We start from the raw sequence: 26,159 nt of genomic DNA on the forward strand, positions 1-26,159 counted from the left end.
GTAGAGAAGAATGAGACATTTGAAGATCTTGAATTAGTCCTTTCTCTTTGTTCATAAGATGAACTTATGAACACATCTGTCTCCTAAACGAAATGATCATCCATTTATCTTGTGCGAGATAAAAAGTCAGTGTGAAAAATAACTGCCAATGCTCGCTCCCAGAAACACAGTAGAAAAAGATATATGTACACTTTTGTAACAGTGAATATAGCTTTCATCAAATAATCAAACAGAACTTGACTGCAAAAACACTTACAGGAAACTCTCTTGAAGGCACATGACATAAGTCATGCCCTATCCCATTTTTACTGCATTGTAAAATCCTAAATGGGAAGATCTGATTTTCGTATTATAAAAAGGTCAAATTCCATCAAGTTCTTTCTGGTAAAGAAGACTTTCAGCATCTTCCAAGAATGTTAATGTATCTAAACCTCTGAGGCCCAGCCATGTGGTCTTTCACAATGATTTGCAGTAGATGGGACTGATAAGCGCTACTGACAGCTCTTTAATGCATAGAATTCTTGAAGTAGCAAAAAAAGTGCCAAAGATTGCATCTGTCCTGTGGTACTGCTATCAAATACCTCAGAACATCTCCAAGCAGTAGAAATATATATTACAGCTGGAAATTTCTATGGCCTTTGTGAAGAGAATCAGAGGCAAAGAACTTGCATGAATACCTGTTAGGTATGAAGTAAAAATGGATTGCAAAACCCTCTCCTTTTCAACTATTCCCAACCCACCCTTTTTATTTTAGCTAAGTAAATGAAGTATTTACGCAACAGAATACAGAATTTCAGTACGACTTCAATAGGTCCCCAGTGCCCACAGCATAAATGCAACTGCTACTGCCAGAACATTTTTTTTCTGCAAACAAAACTCTGTAACATGACTCAATCTGTGCATGATTGTGCCAGCAGAAACCTCACCAGAAAAATTTGGATATACTGTTGGGGAACAGCTGAAGAATTACAGAACACATCTGGCAAGGAAAGGCTCCACTGGCTATTGCAGATGTTCCTAATCCAGAGGTCCTAACATGAAGGTGCAATAACTACAGCTGGTGTGCATATACAAAGTGCAACGAAGTGGCTGGCAAAGGAAACCGAAACTGTCCCTTTTTGCTGCTTCAACAGGCAGGCACCAAAAGACTATTCAGTTTGTATTTCATCTTTCATTTGCATGAATATTCACAAGTATGAGGTCAGAGTAAGATTCTGTTTTCTCCAAATGGCCTTCTGTTACACTGTCATGGTTGGAAAACTACTAGAATAGATTGCTGAGGCTGCGATCCTGTTCACACTTAGGAGCCAATCCTATTGAATATAGTAGGATTTCTTTCTATGGAAACAGATAGAAATCTGACTTGCAGCTTGAGCTTAAGTTGTAGAAATCTAGACATGATTAAGCAGTGCATGCTCTGCCGTGACTGCAGGGGGAAGCGTGCGGGTACACAAGCTGGAGCTCAGCAAGGAGGGTGAGAGTTTCAGGACCCTGGAGAGCTCTAAGTGGCAAATTCCTTCTGTGCTACAGCATCTGGCGCTCAGCTGAGGCCTTTTATTCTTCCCTGGTGAGACCTGAGAAGTGAACTCCCTTAAGCAGCCATCTGACCTGGAGTTTAGCACCCCCTTTCATCTCCATTAGTCCCCTCCAGGCTCTTCATCTTCCTGGATAGCAAAACATGCAGGGAGCAGGCAAGTGCCTAGCCTGGAGGGGAAGACTTGGTGTTTGTTGTCTCTGGAGGTCCCAGTCTACAGCCCCTGGTTGAGTCACTCTGCCTCAGACTCCGGTGGGATGTAGGCACTTGGATTGTTATCCAGACCCTCTGCCTCTGGGAAACACTGGCCCAACAGATCTATGTGACTCCTCTTCATCTAGGCCATATTATGGGATGCTGGTTGTGCTGGAGCAGGGTGGGGGATGGTGGTTCGAGCATACATTAATTTGCTTTCATAGTAACTGAAAAATAATCACTGCACTAGCAGTCCAACTGGCTTTGCTATGTCCCACCTAGTCCAGCATCCCCAAATCGGATGCCCTCCACATGTTTTTGACTATGACTTCCGGCACTCCTGATTGTTGGCCATGCTGCCTAGGGCTGATAGGAATTCTAGGCCCAAGCACCTGGAGGGCAGCCAGCTGGGGAAGGCTGCCCTAGCCCCTTTGGGGGAGGGGGGTCTCTCAAAATTGATGTACAAGATGGTGGAGGTTGCAGCAGTCTCCAATCCCCTTGTGTTCATTGGCACATCAACAATGTCTGTATACGTCTGCACCATCAGCAGTGAACTCCATCTTTGTAGAGCTCAAAGTCAGGACACGTGGAGAGTTGCACACATGCCGAAGAATCCGTCTATGGGGTGGCAGAGCCTCTAGCAGCCCTATGCCTTTCCACCACCACTCTGCTGTTGAGTGAACATCTCCCAAATTTCTTCGGGCGGGACTGCTTAATTTCTAGTCTAATACAGTAAGAGGCAATCCACCAGCACCCTGGTCCTCTTGCCATGGCTGTCTATCTGGAACTGGAAAATGAAGGGCAGTTCTTGAGAAACTTGAAGGCCCCGACACTGGGCTGTGTCCAAGAAGTGTTCTCCATAGCCTGTTAGCAGTTGGGAAGCCCACCATGGTGGCTGGCACAGTTCTAGGAGAAGAACTGCTTCATTCCCTACTGCTCTGAAATGTGGATGATGTAAAGTATTTAACCCAGAAAATGATACCCAGCATAGCTCAATAAACCTCTGCATTCAGACAACACAATATCTCAATAAGTGTGGGGACTTGCTGAACCATGGGTTACTATAGAGATCTGGGTTATCCTGTTGTTTTAACCCAGCTAGGATAACAAACCTTGATGAAGAACCCACATAGCATCATAGAATAGTAGAGCTGGAAGGAGACATGGAGGCCATCGGTTCCAACTGTTGCAGGACACCAAATTATACAGTCCCACTCAGGCGGCTGTCCAGTTTCTTTTTGAATGTCTCTAGTGTGGGAGAGCCCACAACCCAACAATAAATCATAGATTTTCTTCATTGGTTATCCATGGTTAACAAGCCATGGCTTGTTTGCACAGCTGAGCTCAAAGCACCCACAGTTCAGAAAAAACCCACAGTTCAACAGCCCATGATTCAACAACAATCCACACTCAATCCCTATTCAACCCATGAGTGTGAGTTTTCATGTTGCTTGAACCCTCTAAACGACAATTTTAAGAGAACAAACTAAGAAGGACTACCTTTTCCATGCTCCACTTCAGTTAGAATGGTGGTCCAAATGGACCCTAAAGCTAAGCCAGGAAGAGTGTTCTTAAGTCTAAGTGCATGTTATGAGAACCTCTATCAGGAGAATGTTTTGAACTAAGTGCCTTAAACCTTGGAGCAAGCCTTGGTAATATGGTCTCCACTTATTATAATGTTTAGTTTTACGTACGTAAAACAGAAGAAAAGGCAACCATATCTTGTTTCCATGAGAGCTTTGATAGACATCTCCTGTACCATGAAGCTATCCTTTGGGCAATGGTTGTGGGATGATTAAATAGGAGTTATCAAGCAGTGGAACCTTGGTATGTGGACGAGGTATCCTGTGCTTACCATAACTCCATGTGCAATGTGTTTCTCTTTCATAAAGAAACCAACTTCACCCCTTGGCATCTTATGCCGCATGCCTGGGAGAGCAGCTTCCTGCCAAAAGAGTGTTGGATTACATGGACCATTGACTGGGTCCAGTGGAAGGCAGTGTCTTTTTGCCTCCATGCATCTCCCGTGCTGAAGACGGCACTCTTAAGACAATAACTGCCTGGATGTGTTCTCTAATTATTTGTCTCTGTTGTAGCAGGCCCAATTTACTTAGCAAAGTCAAGCTGCTTTTTGTTAGCTCAGATTCATACTTCAATCATTCCTAGTTACTGGCTTCATGACGAGTTAGTTCTGAATCATTCAATCAGGCCTAAATCCATCCCAGCAGGTGCAAAACATGAGTAATATATATTCCATCAGGACCTGTGGATGCTGCTTTGCAGGAACTGGCAACTATATAGAAGACAGCTTTGATCAGGGTATACAAATTGTGCCCCTCCATGTGTTTTGGCAGCCCAGAACAGAGCAGAGCCAATTTTCATATGGGCAAAGGAATAAATCAACTCATTTGCCCTTGAGAATAAACATTTGAGAAACAAGCAGAAATTCAGAAATGCTTAGCTGATTATTTTAAAATAAACTGAAACCTAGTATTAGGCAACTAAAACTTAGTGGAATCTAAACCTCCAAGAGTAACTCAGCAAAACGGTTTACCTTGGGGCAAGTTGAGATGGAGTGTGGGGTAGCCCTGGTCCCTACAGGGTGGCTTATTCTTCCCTTGATTCCTTGTCAGTCACTCAAATACAAAGGAAGAGCTCATGCACAAATATATTTGGGGAGTAACTTCCAGATCCTCCATGTCACACCAGTGTCCTCCATGAGGATAAGTCACAGGGAATGGGGTGTGGTGAAAAGTTTGTTTAAACAAATGTTTAGCAGCACATATTTCTATACCTGGCAATGTTCTTTGCTTAGACTCCTTTCTAGAAGGGAATGTGCAAGGTTGAGTCAGACTAGTTTTTAATAAAACAAAACCAGAAGTTACAGCAAAATGCAGAAGAACCACCTGAATGACAATCTTGTAGCCCTGCTTTCTCTCTTTCCCTATATGATAGGACTTCCTTGCACTGTGAGTTTCTCAGGCCTGCTTTTCTCCACCAACTGCTTGTGAAGAGACAGGATGCTGCACTGCAGACACCTCAGTTCAACCATTGTTAGTGGTGGGGTGGGGGGATAAGGAGAGACACGAGCGTCTATTTTCAGCAGCAGCCATGAGTCTGCTGGAAAGTCTACCTGGGAATGACAAGTGTTGTAGGATTTACTGCTTTCCAAACATGAAAAGGAGAATGACACCCTTACTCCACAGAGCCTCTAAATGTGTGCACAGAAGTGCAACTGCATTTTTTCTCTTCTCCCATGAGCAGTTAAGATGTTCATGAACACTCCATACTTGGCATCAGCTCAGCAATTCTGTGTCAAGACTTCACTGCCACAAGCTCAAAGCAATATCAAGTTAGAGAGCTCCAAATGGATTGTACCATGTACATACCAAGCATGAATGCATTTCTACAGAAAAATGAAGAAATTAGTGTCTACGGGTTTTGATAAGAAATACTATCTTCCCCGCCCCCACCAAAAAATAGGTTTTCAGAATATTTCCCCAGAAATTAATGTTAAATTGATATAAGTGATTTGTCTCTGAAATTCCTCTATTATAGAAATCCATTACAGGGTTGGATGTACAAAGTAGTGGGTTTACATAATTTCATGAATCATCAGGAGGATATTGGCTGCACTCAGATGTTTATACCTGGTTAAGCCACTAATAGAAAATTCTGAAGCAAGGATCCAGACAAAAAAATAAAATTAAGTGAATTGCAATATAGTGATTAAACCCATCATCGGGACATTGTCTGGAATTTGGGATATGAATAAGACATTAGGGAATGTATCAAAAAATGAGAACTAACGTATCTGCAATTTTTAGAGCAACAGGACTTTCCTGTAAGGATGCATATTTTGCACGCTTAAAACTAGACAAAGAAAATGAGATGGAATATCTGAAGATATTGCTCTGAACAGCAGTCAAGATGTGAACAAAGAATATAAAACAAACCTATTGATGGGTATTATAAAATCAGGTGGTCTGAATTTCACTTTTCTTTCCCATTAGAAATTCAATGGGAAAATCCTTTTCAAAATGAGAATGGCCTTTCTGAATCCCAAGTGGCAAAGCCTTTTTGAGGTCAGTTGTACACTATTTCAGAACTTCTGATGTACTTCAGCTATGCTTTCCCCCAGTTAAAAGCTTCTACACTTTATCCAAAAGGACAGAACAGAACTCTGCAATTAAAGGTTGTGGAAATGAGGAAAACAACACCAAAGGAAATCTGTGACATCTCTGAAGAATTATCTGAGCACCTTTGTGCTTCTAGGACTCAGGTTTCTGGATAACAAAGGTCACATTATCCATTCAGCAGAACAAAAAAAGGGCAGACTCAAATATCTCCCCCTCTCCCTATTCAAGCGGTGATTTAAAACCATGCCACAGGGAAAGGCCTCCAGGCCTGCAGCCACTTTCGCAATGTTCGTGTCATCTTTTCCTTAGTGACTTCCCAGCCTGCTGCCATTGCCTCGGTACTTTGGGAGCAGTAAAACATCATACAGTGCAACGGTGCCAATCTGCTATTATTGTGTACATTAAATGACAGCCCCCGTTTTGCCTTTTGGGATAACTTTTTAAAGTTTTGTGAGCACACGTGAATGTGTGCTCAAGCTCAGGGTTCCACCCCAGCACCACCATGCCCTGGGTCTTTCCCAGTTAAACCTCTGAATTGGAGAGGAAATGCAGTACATGTGTCTCTAAACGTGTACAGAGACACAAGCCATGCCACGTGCTCTTGCCACCTTACTCAGAGGACAAATGCTAGACCTGGTTAGGAAAAGCTCTTTAAAGAAAGACAGTGGCATAACTACATTTATTATGGGTTCAAACTTTCTATTCGATCTCTTTGACAGAAGAACAAAATGTATGGTGCTGTTATTGAACTGAGACATGGGATTACCTTGCCTACTGATTGGTCCCTTCTCACAAAAAAGAACTATGATAGAAACATAGAAACTGAGCAAATCAGAAGGGGTCTCCGGGTCTATCTAGTCTGACCCCCAGCTCCAGCCAACTCTGCTCATTACATGACTACCTTGTGCATGTCTAGCCTATCCTATATATATATGTGTGTGTGTGTGTGTGTGTGTGTGTGTGTGTGTGTGTGTGTGTGTATATATATATATATATATATAGAGAGAGAGAGAGAGAGAGAGAGAGAGTTTTAAACTAACGCTAATAAAAACATCAAATATCACATGCATCAGATTCACTGGGTCAACCCCCTACTACATACACACACACACACACACACACAATTTTTTAACATTCTAAAATCAAATTCAAATTACGCCAAGTCCTGTTTCTCCAGCCAATTATAGAAAGAGTCCCAAGTTCGATAGAAGTCAGTATCCTCTTTCTCCTTCAATGATAAAGTCAATCTATCCATTTCTGCACAGTCCAAGATCTTTCTTACAATCAGTTCATCGGTGGGTAGCTCCTCATTTTTTCAATATTGAGCAAATGCAATCCTCGCCACTGTGATTAAGTGCAACATCAAGTACATTTCCTGTCTGTTGACGTCTTCCAGTATAATGCCTAACAAAAAAACTTCAGGTTCAAAAACACAGGGTTTCTGTAATATTTCCTCCATCCATGTATTTTAATCCAATACTTTTTCACATTATCACAAGTCCAGCACATGTGATAGAAAGTACATTTCCAATATCTATTTGACATATTTGGAAACATCTTAGCTAATTGCTTTAGCCTATCCTTGAACACCCTCACCAATGGAGCTTCAACCACCTCCTGTGGAAGCCCATTCCATACCCTACTACTTTCTGGCATCCAAATCCAAAATACCCAATGATAGGTTGCCAAAGGCAGGATGGGTCCTTCACCCTTCTAAGCCTTCCTACCAAGGAGCCCTTCCTACCATCCAGCAAGAGGAAAGTTGCTTTGAATATACTCCCGAAAATTCAGACCTTCCCCGAACAAGAGCAGTATTTTTCGAACTATATAATATTCCACATGGGAAAAGACTTCATGGGAAATAATCCCAGTAAAACAGTGCAGCCAGAGACTGAAACTAAAATTTAAAAAGGAGTAGGGGAGAGAGGAAAAGGCAGGGGGAAAGGACATATTGTAGTTAAACCTGCAGAATTCAGGATGAAATCAGTCAAGACAATCTAGGTTAGATAATTGCATGTTATTTACTTGAATGGAGTACTGGCATTTGGAGCATATGCAGAATTCCTGACGAACAGAACAGTGCATTGCTGAACTCCTGGTTGGATACTGTTAGGGAGCATTCAGTGAGCCCACCTGACTTTGCTTTGTCCAATTGGGTGATGCTATTTCTGATGTCTGTGGCTTAGACCACAAAACTTATGAATAATTTAAGGGTTGGACCCGCCATCTGTATGAAGCTGTGCTGGAGTTATAAAAGCGCTGTCCAGGTCTACAGGAGAAACCATGGTGTGAAAGAGCTTAAGTACTGGTTGTGTATTGGAGAGGAAAATGTAAGATGGGGCCTGGAGAGGTTCTTCCCATGGTTCCAGCAGAACAGAGACTCTAGGGGGCGCTACAGAGCTATGCCAGGACAGAGGACTTGTCTCTAGGTCATTACCTCTGACCAGTGTGAGTTCAATACAAAATAAATCAATGCAATGAAAGAGAAAACCTTCTCAAACCATGTGTGATGGGCTTCTGCAGTGATCCTGTTTGTGAAAAAAATGTGCTTCAGGAATCAAATCTTTGCAAAGTGAGATCATATTTCCCCAGGCTGAGTTCAGGTAACACAATAAGACATGCTTTTTTTTTAGCACTGTTGGTCTATAATGTCATCTGAACCAAGGCATGATAATTCATAAGGGTCTTTAGAAAGCACAATAAGAAACAATGGTTTCCTGTATGGGCTCTCAGTACCACCATGGCTTGTCATGATTTTCACAGTTCTGGTATGCAACTACCACAGAGTCTTTTAGACAGAGTGGCAACTGCAAGAGCCACTCTAGCCACTCAACCTCTGTGTGTGGACCAATGAGGAAGAGGCAGGTGATATATGCAGGGAATGATGCATCTTTTTTACTAGTCTATGACCCAAATAAAGTCATTCATTCATTTGATGCACCTTGAGATTGAATTTCATCGAATCATAGAATAGTAGAGTTCTAAGGGGCCAAGGAAGCCATTGGGTCTGACCCCCTACAGTTGCAAGTCACCAATTTACAGCATCCCGTTCAGGTGCATTGGCTGATGGGATGCATGCCAAGAGTGGGAGGACCAAGGAGGGAGGACGGAAACCACGATAAAGTGGAAACTACTTGGTTGCCTGGCAGGTAGATCATGGCCAAGAAACAGCCAACCCTGCTAACCACAGGGATGCTTGTTGTGAACACAGCCATGGAACTGATCTCCATGGGATACAATGGCATGCACCTGCTTAGCCCAAAAGGTGGGCTTCCAGGTAAGTACACCCAGGACTGTAGCCTTAGTGCCACTTCTAGAGCAGTGGGGTCAGCATTTTCTATTACATGCGTTTCACTACGGTTCCGAAACAATTCATTGAAATATCACTTGCATAATGAGCCCATGATCCATTAGCCAGAGTTACGTTTGCTAATGAGCTGCAAAAGCCCTGTGTTTGCCACAACCAGAATGGGGCTGTGGTTTCATTCCTTAAAAGTCTAACCTTTCCATGCTTCTTATTAGGGATTGTCATAACTCATTAGGAAATTTAATTTTCACCTGAGCAGTGGTAAGAACAGCATAACAATCAGTCCTACAGAAAGCACATTGCCACTTCCTTGTTTGGAATGCAGTCCAGACCCTGCGCACACAAGTCTGTGTTTGATGTTTTGTTAATGCAGCATCAGTGTCATATCGTATCTGGCTATGACCAAAAGATGGCCAGCCCCGTCGCCAATCAGCTCGCATTCTATGCATCTGCATTTGGGGATTTAACAGGAAAGGGAAAAGATCACAAAATGCCATTCCAAAGGCTTCATTGCTATCATAGAACTGAGCCAGAATGGTTTATCTCACACTTAGATGTGAACTACCGAGCGCCTCCTGCTTTTAGTAATTTGCTTGGCTTGAACAGCACACTTTGCATTTTTCCCCAGTGAAGGTCTGTGATGTCATTTCTTCCTCTCCCTTACCCACACTGTGATTGGCCTCCCTCATCTCTGCACCTCGTCCCTGCTGGTGACATCACTTAGCAACAGTGATTGCTACACTTAATGATGCCATGGACACAGGTGATGCAAAACCATCAGGCCTTCCCAAGCCGGTTCAACTAAAACAGCTTTGCCGAAAAAGTGAGACTGAAGCGACCAAGAGTAGTTATGTTATTTAAGTGATTGTGACTGGTATGCATGGAAAACTCCATCAGAGGGATTGACTGGCTGGGCTTGGACATCAGGAGAATCACACGGATTCCTTGGGCACGCTGGTCTGTTTGCCACAAAGACCCAGTCATGGCTTTTCAGCATGGTTTTTCAAAGCCGTGGAGAGAATCAGCAACTTAGCCTGATGTTTCCACACTCCACAGTCATCCAGGCCCAGGATCCCCCTTTTACCATTGTTGAGGTGGAAACACCATAGATTGCCATGGAAAGAGTGGCTGCTAAAACAGTCACTCCATGATCCTTTCTCCACTACCCTCAGTTCCCTAGCAACATACACATCATAATTTGCTTTATTCCTATTGGCCAAGGAATTAGTTCATCCCCCACACTCACAAATTAAATTTAAAACATGAACATTTCCTCTCACAGTGTTTAGAAACACCCCATTTTATTGCAACTGACACAACAACCGATCTGCTGACTCATGACACAAAGAAGGAGCAACAAACCGGCATCAGCAATCAGAAGAAAATAATGAATTGGCCATGACGGCACATCAAAGGCCAGGAGTCGTGGTGGCAGGGGGACTCTCACCTTAGCTCACCCTGAATCCTAGAACCATACAGCTGGAAGGTTCCTAGCAGGCCTCCAAGTCCACCCACCTGCCAAATGAAGGACACAAGTCTCCCATCCTGATTTCAACCCAGTCCAACCCTGCTTAGCTTCCAAGATTAGGCAGGCCCAGGCACCTCAGGCTATTTGGAGCCCACTGGGTCTGTGGTCCTTCGGGCAGCCATGGTTGAAGCACTTCTTGGCTCAAGTGAGCCAAGTAATTTGTTTTCCTAGACAACCCCACTGAAGTTCATCCTGTTCTCCATAAGTTGTTCCATTTGGGTGAGCTTACTAACAAGGGGGCTTTTCTCAGATTCCTCCCCTCTTTGCATCCAGAAAGCCTTCCCGTGTGTTTTCATGGGGAAAGGGGTGGTTCTACATGAGGATGCATGATGAAGAACACCACTGCCGAATGCTCACCTATGCTTTGCAGTGGCAGCCAACAAAGCCATCATGCCAAACAGAGGAAGGGGGAATGTGCCACTGGGGGAAGGTGCTGCTTCTTAAATCCTTTCCATGATGGGAGGGGTGCTGTCCCCTACATCCTCGTTAGCACCACCCCACTCTGATATCATACTTCTTTGAAGGCATTTCCTCCGATTCTTCTCTGCCATTGCATCTGAGTTTATTACCAAGAACCATACAGAAAAGCTTCACAGTGGGTAATCCACAACAGAAACTCTGAAACTTATTTCCACCAACCAAGACAGGGTTGGTGAATTGAGTCATCAGCAAGCTTATTTTCCTTCTGAACCCAATGGTGAAGCCTGACAGCCTTGGAGGAATGCCTGAAAAGGAGCCCCCGTGCCATATGTTACCTATTTTAATACCTAGATTAATCTGCCAGTAGTAAAATCAAGACTATTGCCTCACAAGGGTTTTAACTGCATGCTACAGAGCATTTCTCCATGTTTTTATGAGCAGAAATTTTCCTATCAGTTTTTATAAGTATCATAAATTGTTATCTTCATTTTTTGTCAGCTGATTTTCACAAAACTTTTATTTGACACAAATCAACACTGTTTGATCTACTAAACTTTACAAAACAGGGTGTGAATACAAAATTCTGCCTTAACTAAGAGCACAAAGTGGGGATTAGAATCCCCAAGGCATCATCTGCAAAAAGCAGACAAGGATATGTTGCTTGTGAACTGGAGTAGCAACTTTTACTACCTGGGGACAATTAGCCTGCTAAGTGTTGTGACAAGCACACCTGCTAAGCAGTCTTTCCACAGCTTGCCCTTTTGCAAAGGAAACCATTAAAGATGTCTGAGAGCATACAGAATAGCATAACCTTGCTCACACACACACAAAGTAGGTGCCAAAAACAGCCATAATATAAAGTAAGGTTCCTCTCAACCTAAGGCTCAGCGTGACTCACTCTTCTGGACAAGTTCCCCACGTATCCGCTGCCAGGGTGGTGCTGTTGAGTTGCAACTGGATGGTCCAGTTACAGCCAGGGTAGAGATGCCGCAGAACCAGTTGGCCTCTTTGGACAGCCTCCTATGGTCAGCCATGAGAGGAAAGCTATAGGGCTTGTGGTAGGGGTGAAAACCCCGAGGATCAGAACTGCAGTGGGGAGGAGACGCACACCAGGACCAGGAGGCCTTGTCCAGGCAAGGTCCCAGCCCAAACAGGATGCCTTTTCAAGTGCTCCCTGTTCAGGAGGGCCCACTGGCAAGCTGAGCTGAGTCATGCCTCCCCAGTGCCTGAATAATTTGTGGATGGTGCAATCTGCAATTCAGATAACTCACCTTGTCAGACAGCTGTAAGCCCCTATTCTACCAGCAACAGTCCCAGAGGATTCTGTCCAGGGCGTGTGTCATCATGTGTGAGGACACACGGTGTGTGATGTTGGAAAAATTTGGATAAATCCTGTCAGAAAAACATTACTTCTGTGTGCTTTTTGCATTGTGGGATCAAATACTGTACTTCTCAAACCAAGCTAAGTCACTGTTTCAAATGGCCTTCCTCCCCCACTCCTTTCTCTCACCTTTAGCTGCAAGCTACAGTACACAGGCCATTTAGTCCAAATTTACATTGTATACCTTCACAATGATTAAATAATCATTGTTGGAATTCAGTTTTACAAGGAAGTATGTTCCCAGCCCAGGGCTTCGTATGCCCTGATCACTCAGAATGTTTAGAGTCTAGATAAGAGTCTGAGCTTATCATGAATAGTTTCTCAGTAGCTTGAATTTACATGTCTAAGCAGACCTGGAGTTCAAGGTACTGAACTAAAGCGTCAATACAGGCAATTAGAAATATTGTAATCTCATTGTTACTGTGTGATTGACTGACATTCCTTTATCTGTTCTGTATGTGATGACCTCAGAATCTTATTGTAATGTCTGATTTCTGCCATCAATTGCTCTGTACCTGTGTACCTATAAAATACCCTGCAATGGTATTGAAGCTTGGCAGCAGAGTTTACCTCTGCCTGCCCGGTAATGCTTTATTTATTTATTTATTTATTTATTTAAAACATTTCTATGCCACCTCCATCACAACAAAGCCTTGGGGCAGCTCACAAAAAGTGAGTGTACCGCAGGAACCCGGGTAATACAATAAAGCTGCAAATGGTCTGGACGCTTGATCTTTCCTACAAACCTGAGTTTTATTCCCTCTTCTCAAATTGAGATTCCGGGATTCTGACAGTGATCATCATGAATTCATGGGCAGCACCTGACAAACTGCACTCAAAGGAATATTAAATCCCCCAGGATTAACAATTGGGGGGAATCCCACACCAGTGCTAAAACCAGTTCTGTGAGTTCAGCCAGACATTCTGCTAGGCAACAAGGTAGTCTATACACTAGAAGAATACTCCAGCTTTGAATACACAATTCAATGTCTTTCTGCTCCTTAACAGGGTACCAAAATCTAGTGCAAGTCAACAACAACAACAAACCGATGGCATAAGAAAAGGATAGCAAAGCCAAATCCACCTTCTTTGTTCAAAGCTTTCATACTTTTGAAAGTTATTCTCGCTGGAATGCAGCCCCATAAAATTTACAAAACAAAATAATAAGTTTACTTGCCATACTTAAAGGAATAGCATATAAAATATCAACAATGCAAGGAATTACATTCATTTTAAGTGTGTTTACCCTATTTAACCTCAAAGATGTCCATCTCTCAATCCCTTGAAATAGTATAACTGGTCTACCCAAATGTAACTTAACCATTTGTTATATGTCTCTTAGGACAAGTATTCACTGATAAGTAATAAATTTAGCACAATGTCTAAATTGCCAATTAGATAATACACTGAGGTACATTATCACCAGTAGACATGAGTTCAAACCAGTTATTAGCATAATTCTACAATTGTCCAAATTCATGAATCATCCACATCAATGCTGGAACTGATGACTGGAATTCCAAATAAACAATAGAAGATCATCAGCACTGAGACTAAGCTTATATTCTAACTCATTATGTACAAATCCATTGCAATCCTACAGTCCATGATTCTACAAGGATGCTGGTGTATTATCCAAAAAGGGAACTAAAACCTCTTCTTAAAATTACACACACTTTCTCTCTCTCATATTCTCTCTTACACAGACACAAACACATCATCAAACTGTTTAGTAATCTATTAATAAATATGGCTGGAGACTCATTATTAGGCATTAATCAAAGCCATTACTCTCTCATTGTGTTTTTCAACCAAAATCAAAACCAAATAGGAGGAACAATAATGGTTTGTTGAGTTAAAAGCAAGCCTTGATGGGATCACTCTTGTTTAATCCTAGTCAAGAAATCTGTTTCATAGACCTCTCCCATCCAGTCTGTTGTCAGCCAATGTATATGCCTATAATGTATTAGGAGTGATATTTTCTCCTAAAAAACCAGATAAGTTCCACCTTTTTTCTGTTTGATGGGCTTCCACAGACCCTTGACATCCAAGACAGTCACTTTAAACATGGAATTATTACATATCTACTCTTTGCCCCATAAAAAGCTTGTCTTTTCTACTTTTTTTTTGTAATTTCAGAGTATTTGAAGAGATGAGTTATGGATACAACACATTTCAAAAAGTCACCACTGCATCATGCATCATTCTAGTGTACTTGTTGGGTCCCTTCCCCTTTCCTGGGTGAAGATCCCAAAAGTATCCTCCATTTCAATCTGGCTGAGTCTCTGGGGATTGACCCATCCGTGGCCCAGGTCTGAGTTATTGAGGATTCCCCATGATTTGGATTCTTGGGTAATTGACCAATCAGTATGTCTGAGAGGCCTCTTGCAATGCAAGATGTGGAGATACTTGACCCTCAAGGTAGCTCAGCTATGGCGTTTGCATCTCAACACCCACTTACTCCCAGGATCCCGGCCTTCAGTGGCAACATGAAGTTGATTATAAATATGGAGGTCTCCTCCTTTCAGACTTGGCCAAGAAGTCAGTTCGGTCTGACTGAGAGGATTGGTCCAGGCTATCCATCCATAACAGAGATGCACACACAGGTATCCATTGAGGCATTCTATTAATAAGCATGGGTAGGCCGGGAAGGTGGAGGTTGGCATCTCACCCAACATGTATTGACGTGACATTCCATGCATGTCAGAAGATGGCTTTCATCAATTTTGCTCAAGGCCTTGCATTATGTAAATATAATAGCAAGACTGACAGCCAGTACAAAATTAAAGGTCCCACCTCGCATTGTATTTTTTCCAAGCATTCTACTGTAAGCAACACCTTTTATAGAACCTTGTGAATATTTGGAAGGGCTATTTTAAAACCAGATGAAGAAAGGGGAGGGGGGCTGTATGCTTAGCGTGTTTAACATGATTGGGTTTAACACTTCATTAGATGCTTCTCACTGTTTATTTAGAGCAGGTTGTGATGACTCACAAGTGTGCCAATAAAAATCAGACCCCACGCATAGGTGTAAACTTTTCTTAAAAGAACCAAAGGCCCATTGGATCAGTTCAGGCGACCAGCTGAATGTATGCTGGTTATTCATGAGATTATCCCATTTTCTGCATCTGCAGAGTGCTCCTGAAAAGGAAAAAAGCACTGGGGCAGTGTGTGAGTCAAGAAGCCAGCCCAGCACTTGCAAATTTTCTGTAGCTCAGGGACACTTGATTTTCTCAAGAGAAATAAGATTCCCAAAGCAATGACTCATGTACAAATGCAGTAAACGGACCCGTTTGCCCTTGCATTTCGAGTTGGGGGATTATTGATCAACTCTAAATGCTCCTAAATTGCCATCATGCTATCTATAGAAGGTTTATAGGCCAATCCAGTTTATTAAGAACACTTCAGAGACTAGCATGGTTTTGCTTACAAGTCCTGTTCTCCTTTGAATAGCATGCCAGTTTTTTAGGGGAAATGCGGAACAGTGGCGATTCAGCTTTTTAAAAATCAGCCCCTGCTGTTGTGCACACAGGCCCTTCTCTCCCCTGAAAGCCCCGTCCCTTCTCCCCTTCTAATCTGCTTCCCACGGCTGGCACAGTGCGCTGGTGACATGCAATCATGCAAGAAGCCATCATAAACACCTGGAAGGTGCATTCCGACCACATGGAAGCATTTCCCTGTTCAGCTCGGAAAGCGTATTCCAGGGCTGCTTTGGAATTTTCACTTTCCAAGCTACATCAAGGGACAGCTCTTGTCTACAGCATTAGAATATAGCCACAATTTGGCCTTGAATTGAAGGCTTATTGTCCATCTGTGTACAGTACTGCAAAAATATTAAGAGACTACTCACCGCTCAAAGATGCCCAAGCTCTTTATGTTCTTGTTCAAATGCCAAATGTGGTTGCCACAATGGGCAATAATATGCAGGGGAGTGGAGTCTGGATCAAATAACCCATAATTTCCAAAGCTTTCCAAATCTTTGCCCTGCCCTCTTTATTTCTGCCTGCAATACCAGACAGATCCCCTGCTGGTGTGTATTTGAAAACCATCTACAGGGAACTAACTTTGCTCTCATTTGTCCTAATTTTATTAGATTGAAAAGGACATGCACTTCCATTTGGTAAAATTGCCAGGTATTGCTGGAATGGTTTGAATGCAAAGAATAATTAAAGAAGGGGGCTATTCCACCATGCCAAGTAATGTGATACGCTGAGCAGCAGACAGGTTGTGGGTGGGAAAGCAGCAACCAGGAGAAACAAGACCGGAAGGGTCAGGCACAGAAACAGTAGAAAGCTTTGTGCAAAGCCTGGTTGCTTTTCTAGAAAACTTGATGGGAGCAATGTGGTCTGGATGACTGCTGCATGGACTTCAGGCTGTCTCTCCATGGATGCACCATCTATATATTTGTAAATCACAGATGGGGAATTTATGGCCTTCTGGATAGCGTTGGCCTGAAACTCCCATAAGTCCCAGTCAGCAAAAGCAATGGCAAAAGATAAGAGGTGTAGTCCAGCACCTCTTGGAAGGTCATGAAGTCAACCCCTGCTAGCATTAAGTTCAGATGTCAAGATGCCAGCAAGCCTCCAGTGACCCCATTCCAAAATGAGACAAGCCCTGTATATCTGAAACCTCACACCACCCAGAAAACTGGACGAAGCAGAGGCAGTGTCCAGCTCTTGCGCTTTACAGTCAGCTCAATTTGTCCAATTCTGAGAAGAAAGGGCAGGACTTGAGGTGTGCAGATGACTTTGAAGTAGAGAAGATTCTCAAGCAGTGTGTGAGGACCAGCCCTCTTTAGAAGAGGAGACCTTTCAGAACTGGGAGCAGGGGCAAACTGGGAGTGAGTTCCTTGGTCAGGTGAGGAGAGGACCAGCAAACCGAGAAGGCCAATCAAAAGAGTGCAGGGTTCCCAGTATCTAGCCCTCAAGTGGCAGGAGCTACCTTGAGTAAAAACCTTTCAGAAAGGTAGAAGAGGAGGAAAAGGTTCCGTCTGGCACTAACCCTTTGCATGAGCAGATGCTTCTCTAACATCTCAAAGAAAACACTCCTTTTAATTATGCTGTTTTGTAACCTGTTGAGCTTGAAATCAGGAACAGTTGCTACTAAAGTTTCCTCTGATGCTGCTAGAGTGGAAAAGAGGGAGGACGGTACCTACTCATCACACAGAATATGGCACTGCCTCCATTTCTTCCACTCTGCTCCTTTCTCTGCCTTGTTTTTGTGGATATTCTATCCCACACAGCAGGTGGGCAACTTGTGTCCCTAAACTTACCATCATCCTTTAATAGCATAGCTAGTGGTGAAGGTGAAAGACGTTTAACCCAGAACATCTGGAGGTGCACTGAGGGCTTGTATCCTCTGCCTGGCAGAATGCCGCATAAACTGAAGAGTGGGAAGTACACAGAGATGGAGTTCAAGGGTGCCTCGATCCCACATCTCAGGATGGTGGTGGAACAGACTTTGGCCACATTCAGCAATCCCAGTTCAACTCACATGCTTCCATTTGTTTACCAAAGAGAAAGAACCCCCTGAGCAGAAGGGCAAATTGTTACTCTGAAGGACCACATGGACTGTCATACCTGAATGAAACCACAGGCAGAGGTAACCATGCTGAGGCTGTGTGAACCAAGGGGCAGAATTTTCAGCTGGGTTGGGCATTGAGATGCATTGCTTTCAGACAGAATCATAAAGCAAGATTATCACCATCACTGGCTTCTTTTGAATCACATAATGGCAGCTCTCATATATCATTTTTCCTAACACAGAGAGACAGACAGACACGAGGAGAGATAAATTTTTTCCTCTGCAATGTGCATTCATCCAGCAAAAGATAATAGTGAGGTGACAGAGGTACAGATAGGTAACTTGAGATGTTGGGTTAGGGATCTTAGAGTGATGGGGTACTTCTGAGAAGGCAACACCGATTTCTTCAGTTACTTCAAAATTTGGTGAAGCAGCCAAGCCATAATGGAGGCCCTCCGGTACATTCTGCTGAGCATGGTCAAAACAGAGATGGCCCTGATCAAGATATGAAGCAAGCCAGCTTCCCAAACATTGGCATTTGGCCAATTTCTGGGGGAAGATAATTAAAAATCTAAAATAAAAATCGAGAGGAGCAGAAACCAGAAGAAGCCATGGGGGAGATCACAAGGGCAGGGATTTGAGTCTAACTCCATCTATTGCTCTGTTTGAATTGGCATGGAAGGGCTGGGGCCACCAATGTTTGCCGTTGAAACATAGAGACAGAGCGAGTCAGAAGGGGTCTCCTGGGCCATCTAGTCTGACTCCTGGCTCCAGCCAGCTCTGCTCATGACATGCCCACCGTGTGCATGTCCAGCCTATCCTTGAACACCTGCACTGATGAGGCCTCAACCATCTCCTGTGTAAGCCCATTCCATACCCTCGGGGTCCAAACCATCAGAAAGTACTTCCTGGCATCCACCCTGAATCTTGGTCCCCTGCACTTTGCTCTGTTGGAAAATGCCTTGCCCTCCACTGCAGAGGGAAAAAGGCCATGTCTCCACATACCTGTACATCACTAACAGCTCTATAAGATGCTACATACAGCCATTCTTGCATGCAACCAGACCTTGACCTTAACTCAAACTGCCAGGAAGTCACAACATCCTCCCTATGGCTCTTTCTCACTAATAAGAAAGAGAAAAAGCAGGATCCCTCCCACCATTGATGTCAGTTGCCGTTCTGCTAGTGGACGGCTCGCCTCCGCCTTTTTCATGCCGCAGCTGCATTTGAACTGTCGTAAAGATGCACTGTGTTTGTCCAGATCTTTGGGAATAACTTCGCGTGCACGATTTTGCACACTGTCATCCTTTCATGCCCCACTGGAATTTTCTTCACCTGCCATGTTCGCACACTTGGACCAGTCACCAATGCCAACATTGTGCCCTGCAAATATCCTGCTGTTGCATCTCTTCTCTCATTGTCTCAGTATAAAATTTAATTACATAGACTGAACCTTTTAAGTCCTGTCTCCAGATATAAAATTAGTTTCCATAAATCATTTGGTTCTACGAGTCGACTGGATGCACCCCCCTCTTCTTTCAGCCCTCAAAGTAAGCGTTGAACTGGACATGGATATAACAACTAACTCGAGATGGATGTCTAGAAAGCTAATTTTGGCTTCCACACAGAGGTCAGTAGACAAGCACAGAAGCTACTATTTCTATTCAACAGCAAAAAACTACTAAGTTTCATAAACTGTCCGCTAATTGGATGCCACATTTATGGTTCAGCAGTGATTTCTTGAAACCCTAGCTCAAAGCAGCATGCATTTTGCTCCGATTTCCCACTGCCTCCCCCAGAAATCCCACGGATTTTAACTCATGCATACATAACGTTCATATTTCATGTTTCACGGTGCCTTAACTCTGTATTTAGCTGAGGTCCGACGCTTGACTTCTCCTTTGCTATCATATCCATGGGACAAGGGCACATTGCGACTGCATTTCCACGGGTTACATGCTGCTCCATGGGATGCAGTGCATTGTACTAGGGGTGGGTTCTTCTTGCTTTCAAAGCTCCTTCCCTCCCACACCGGCACAACTTGGTCCAAATGGCAGGTGACATCTTTATGGCCTTCTCCACTCTGGCTATAACCTGGAGCACTGTTTGCTAAGCAGAATCTCTCACATGGAAGGGCATCTACACCTCGGGATGAGTCAAGTTCTTTCTCTCCCTAATATAGAAATGTTTGTGAATGGTTGTAAATTCTTATCAAAAAGCAAATGTCTCATCCAGCCATCCCAGCTGAATTCAATAGGAACAGCTGTTTCCACATGGACAGGCCAGGATGGACCTGTCTGGGTACAGGAGATCGTCAGAAGAAACAAAAACAGGTGAGAACCCTAATTAAGCACTAGCATAGCTGATTATGCTACATCACTGAGTACATTCAGACCCCAGCTTTGAAGAGTAAAGCATGCAAAGGCCAGGGCCAGATGGATGAACCTGCCAGCTCCATTTTCTCCATATTCCATTTTTTTTAAATATAGTTGAGTTTCTTTTTCGTCAGAACATGAAGAATTTGGCAAATTTGGATGAGCTCTTACAAAGAGGACTACAATGAATGGCTTATCCACCTCTACCTGCCGCAGTATCTGGTTCTTCTAGAAATACCTTGAGCTGGTGCAGAAACTCTTCATGCCATTGGGAGTGCCAGGTCACAAAGCAGGGCTCTGTTTTACCACTGGACACAAAGCCAGCACAAAAATCAGGTGCTGCAAAGATCAGGGCTGCCAGCAGGCTTGGTTCTGCCTGGGTTTTCAGCCTGCCACTGAAAACCTCCTCATCCATTCTCATGGCTGGAATACTAGGATCAGGTGCAGTCGAGGTGGGTGGAGATGTTCACGTGATGCAGCAGGGCCAGGCACAAAGGAGCAAAGCATGAGCAGAGCAAGTGTGAACTCAGGAACAAGCGAGGGCCACAAGGCATGGCTGGGTGCAACGTGAACTGCAGCCAGGAGCAAATGAGTGCAGATTCCAGCAGAAAGGGCAGTTGGGAACTGGCAAGGGCCAGATACCGATGAGCCATGGCAGAGCCAAGGCCAAGGCAGGAGCAGGCAGGGGCCAGCGACCCAGCAAGGCATAGCAGATGGAGGCAAGCTGGGATCTGACCACAGCCAAGACCAGCAGGAGATGGTAGGATGAAGTCACAGCTTAAAGCCAGGCTGGGAACAGGATCAGACAAATGGTGTAGCCCCCTTGTTGTGGTGGCCAAGCTGAGCAGCACAGGAAGCCTTTTATATACCATTGCAAAGCTCCCAGCCACACTGTAGGGAGCCCAGGCATCAGACTAATTTGAGGATGAATGCCATCACATTGCCAGAAGAACCATGCCAAGGCTCCAGATTCTCATGCCTTTTGCTGACATGCATTCTCAGATGTGGATCTGGGTCTTTCCTTGCTAAAGTTGATCAGAGGTTTCCATTCTCCAATACAATACCCTTGTAGATGAGGAGCTACAAGATCAAACAGGCACACAGTATTTCTGCCCAGTTTAGCACCCACTCCAGCCTGTCCAAGAAATCTGCGGTGTATTCAGATGAGTCCAGATGGACATGAAGCTCACTGGAGATTGTGCTGCAGACCAGCTTTTGCCGAGTGGTGCAAATTCCATGGACTTGCTGCCAAGGGTGCCTTTGTGCTAGCTGGCATTCCCCCAAGTACCGATGGGCACTTTCCCAACTGTCATTGGCTGGAGCCCACTGGCCAGAGAACCAACCCTTTTTCCAGGGCTATGACCCAGAGGCTCTATACTCTTTGGCTTGACTGGGCTCTACCTGGATTGAGACAACATGCTAAGGTGGGTTTCCTCAATGCAACAAGAACCTACTAAAACTTGGAGTGGCTCGTAAGTCACCCTACAGGAAGTAGGGGATTTGGGGGACATGAAGTCTCCCTCCAGGGGCTTCACAAGTCATATGAACCTATGCTCTGCTCCAATTTACTTTCATTGTTCTACTTTTCTCATTCATCCTTTATGAAAATCCACTTGGGAGGTGGATTAAGGAAGGTGAAGACAAACTATGAAGATATTTAGAAACAGACATTGATTGGCTTCAGACAGCATGAGAACCCACATTCAAGGGTAGCGTATGGGATGAGAATGGCCTGTCACAGAACTGTGCATTGCTATTGAAATGTGGGTTCGGACAACACCGTAACCCACATGTGCTAACAATGAACAACCCATGGTTTGTTTTTGCATTGTGGGCATAGCTTGCTTGCCATGGTTTGTTACCTGGGTTCAGTCTGCACCCAGTCACTGTCTAAGTGTACCCACTTCCATCATTTGCATCCAGTAAGCCACCTTCTGGCCTCCTGGAGTCCATACAAATGCTTCTGCAGAAGCAAAGGAATGTTTAAGTGGAACCAGTTCAACCTATGGAAACAGATACCAGAATCTCCAAAGCTTAAGACCAAGATGAAAAGCCTGGATAAGTGCCATGATTGGAAATGTTCTGCATTAACTGGCATATTTTGAAAAAACAGTGCTTCACATGAAATCTACGAGAAGCAATCTCACAACGCAGTGGTCCTACAACACTTCATTCTCCTAAGCTGCCAGAACCACATTCAGGGAAATCAAGGGAAGATAGGAAGGGGTGATCAAACGACAGGAGAAAATTCTGTTCTTCTGAAGATGACCCGAAATGTTCTAATTATTGGTTATTCCCTCCAGTCAGCAAACGCAGCCAGCAATCACGTAAAGTTCAGTGAACCCACAAGTGTACAGCTGTTATCTTTGACTGGTGGCCAAAACAAAATTGGAACAGAATTTACTCAGACAAGAAAGTAGTCTTGTTTTAAAGCAGTTCTTTTCTGAGCCAGATAAACAGGTTTGGAAATAAGAAAACGAGTCCCTCCCCTGCTGTGAATTGAACCATGGTCAATATCTTGAAGACAAAATGTTAACATGGATTAGCCCTTTGACTGAAAAAAGTCTCACCAAGACTGCCTGCCCAGAACCTATAGAGCTTTGCTCACCAGCTTTGCTCTTTGAAACCTATTTTTCCTGCTTTATCTTTTAAGCCAACTTGTCTTTCCCTTCTGTATTTATGAAAAACATGGTTGATTTTATTCAGCTGTAAACAGGAAATTCAGCAGTGCTGGCAACATTCAAGCATGCTTTAATAGAGCTAAAGAGTGGCAGTGTGAGGCAGAAGGGAGGACAAAAGGAACCGTTCGCGGCTGGTTTTCCCTCTTTCTGCATATCAATTTCCTTTAAACCGTAATTTCGGTTCTCATTGTGTGGCATGACATGCAAATGACAGCTTAGAGATTCTGTTAACTTCTCTCCATTTCATTCCTTGCACACACACACGCGCGCACACACACACACACACAAGGAATTTTGATGGCATTTGGGTTCATCCTGCATTCTCAGAGGAGGCTGGGGACTTGCATGTCAGTGGGGTGTCTTATCCATTGCAGTATTTATTTCGTACTTCATAGGAGCTCTCTTGTAAAAGAGGGAGTCATCTTGGTGGATTTATCTTGAGGATGGAGCTCAGTACCATGGGCAGCTCCTGTAAAGGGCAAAAAGAAAGCTGCTATCAATGAAGTCCCCTCTGACATACGAGCTACCAGCCTGGCATCTCTTAGAAATGAGTTGAGCAATGTCCCAGATCTTTGGGGCATAGATCAGCCTGTTTCTGAGGCAATTCAGCTTTGATGGATGCTAACCCCTTTGCCCCTCATAAGCCCACACACCATTCTTCCAGACTCAATTCTCTCTCTCTCTCTATCTAAAGACACAGATTTAAAAATCAATTTCTTTTGTGTTTTGCAGATTGTCAGGCATTTTCCACGCCATGGTCTGCTCATTGCCAGAATGGATTTTTATTTTTTTTTTAAGATATGGGCAAGTATGAGAATTTTACTCCACTTAGTGTCTGCATTCATGCTAATGCCATGATAGGTTAAGAATGTGATAAATTGGAAATGGAATTCCAGGTCCATTTGGTGTGTACATATGTGACCTTCTGGTTATACACCTAGTTAGGACATGGAACCAGAATGAGAAGAGAGATTGTGAATTGGAATTGTGTAGATTCAAGACCTGGTTTCGCTATGGTAACCAGAGTGTCCATCTCTGTCCAATCAAAGTCACAGGTTACTGAGGTTAGATAATTCCATATCTGCTGGAAGGAATTCCTTCCATTTTGACAAATGAGCAAGAGTTTCAGATCTCTCTGTCTTTCCCCACACCACGGCTAAGTTCACAGGATGAGCAAACAATGCTGTGTTATTTTAATACCACCCATATTTTGCCTGAATTTGCCAGGTGGGCAACCATGCAGTTGCCGAAGCATGGTTTCCATGCTCCCTGCTTCATCCTCCCAGCCTCACCATGCATCCCAACAGCCCTTACAAGAAACCCCCCTTCCTTTCTCTGTTCTTGTCTGCAGACGACTCCTCCTGTTGGTTTGCTGTGGTCCTGAGGTGGGTTCTCTTTCCTCCTCCCAATGTACCTGCATTTCTTCACAGCCACTCCAGACCCTACAGAGATTAAATGAAAAACAGTTTTGCTGTGATTCCTCCTTCTCCCTCTGTATTTTCATGCTGTCTAAAGTAAACAGAGAGACACACTGTTCAGCCAATGGGAATTAAGTGAGTGATGACATGTCTGTTGCCAAGTGCCTGAGGGCAGTAGAGATCAAAAGCTAGAAACAGCCACTTACATGGCTGCTCTTGCCAAGGGACTCTATGGTGTTTTCATCCCAACAATGGCAAAATGGTTGAACCTGGGTCTGGACAACTAGAAAGCCATGTTCAAGCATGGAAACCTTAAAACAGACAGTGGATTCCCCCCATGGTATCAGAAAAATGAAACTACCCTTATAGGAACTCCAGAACTGGGTCCAGACAACACCACAGACCTGCAGTCTTAAGATTTTCATCATGGTTTCTTGTGTCGTGCAAACCTGCCCCTTGTCTCACCACAACCCCTCAGTTCTGCCACCAGTGCAGTCCGTCTTCCCCAAGGTCTATGGCTCATAGAGCAGCCATCTTATTTCCATCGGTGAGTGCCCAAGAACCCAGTCCGGCCTCCTGCCCTTCCAGGGTGTTCACTTTTTGCAAGGCTTTTGTGAATCTGATGTAAGACAAGTCGCCCAGCCAAAGCAGATATGTTCCAGCAGATGTGTGCTTTACATGCCACATGCTGGCATAGGCAGGCAAATCTAATATTTTTATTACACTACCCAACAGATCACAGCTCAAGCAACTTCGAGAGTTCCTTTTCAGAACATGCCTAAACCTAACAGCAGCTAGGCTTCTTTTGTTTGATTTTTGTAAAGGGGAGAAAAAAAAAGGAAAACCAGTCCAGCCTCATTATCTGAGTAAAGAAAACATGATGCATGTCAAGGCTATCATTCCATTCCCCTCCCCCCCCCCCCCCCCCCCCCACACACAGTGTCCTGGGAGCTTTTTAGCTAGACCAACATGTTACACTCCAGTATGTCTGGATATCCATATTTCTTGGAAGGGAAGGGAAGAATGAGAGTTCGAGCATTTGGATCTTGCAAGTGACATTAACAGGCAGTTGCAAGTCACAAGTGCATGCAAAAGTGTAATGAACCCAATTAGTACATGGTCCTGATTTGCCCAACCTCAAGAATTTAACATATTTTGAAGTATTTTTCCAAAGACTGCAAGACATTGACCAGTAAATACACATGATTCAGTTTCTTTCATAATTCCTGGAATAATCAGTTTAAGTTGTGACAACCCAGATTCAGGCTCAATATCAGGAAAAGTTACCTCACTGTCAAAACAATATAACAGTGGAACCAGCTGCCCAGAGAGGAGGTGGACTCTCCCACACTGGGGACATTCAAAGGGAAACTGGGCAGCCCTCTGAGTGGGATGGTGAAACGTGGTGTCCTGCAACAGCAGGGGGTTGGACTCCATGGCCTTCATGGCCCCTCCCAACTCTACTCTTCTATGATTCTATGAATTCCCTCTTCTAGCCTTCTGTGAATAAATGCTGTTGTGTCATAGTCCTGGGATGCAGAACCACCTGGAAAAGTCATCAATCACTGTGTATTCAACGGTGTCCCAAATATACAACTGCTGTTTCAGGTGTTGCCCTAATCCATGGAAGCAGATCAAACAAGTCTGAAGACTCCTCC

The sequence above is a fragment of the Varanus komodoensis genome, unplaced genomic scaffold (assembly GCF_004798865.1).
Source record: "Varanus komodoensis strain SLA01 unplaced genomic scaffold, ASM479886v1 scaffold54, whole genome shotgun sequence".
Classification (NCBI taxonomy): domain Eukaryota; kingdom Metazoa; phylum Chordata; class Lepidosauria; order Squamata; family Varanidae; genus Varanus; species Varanus komodoensis.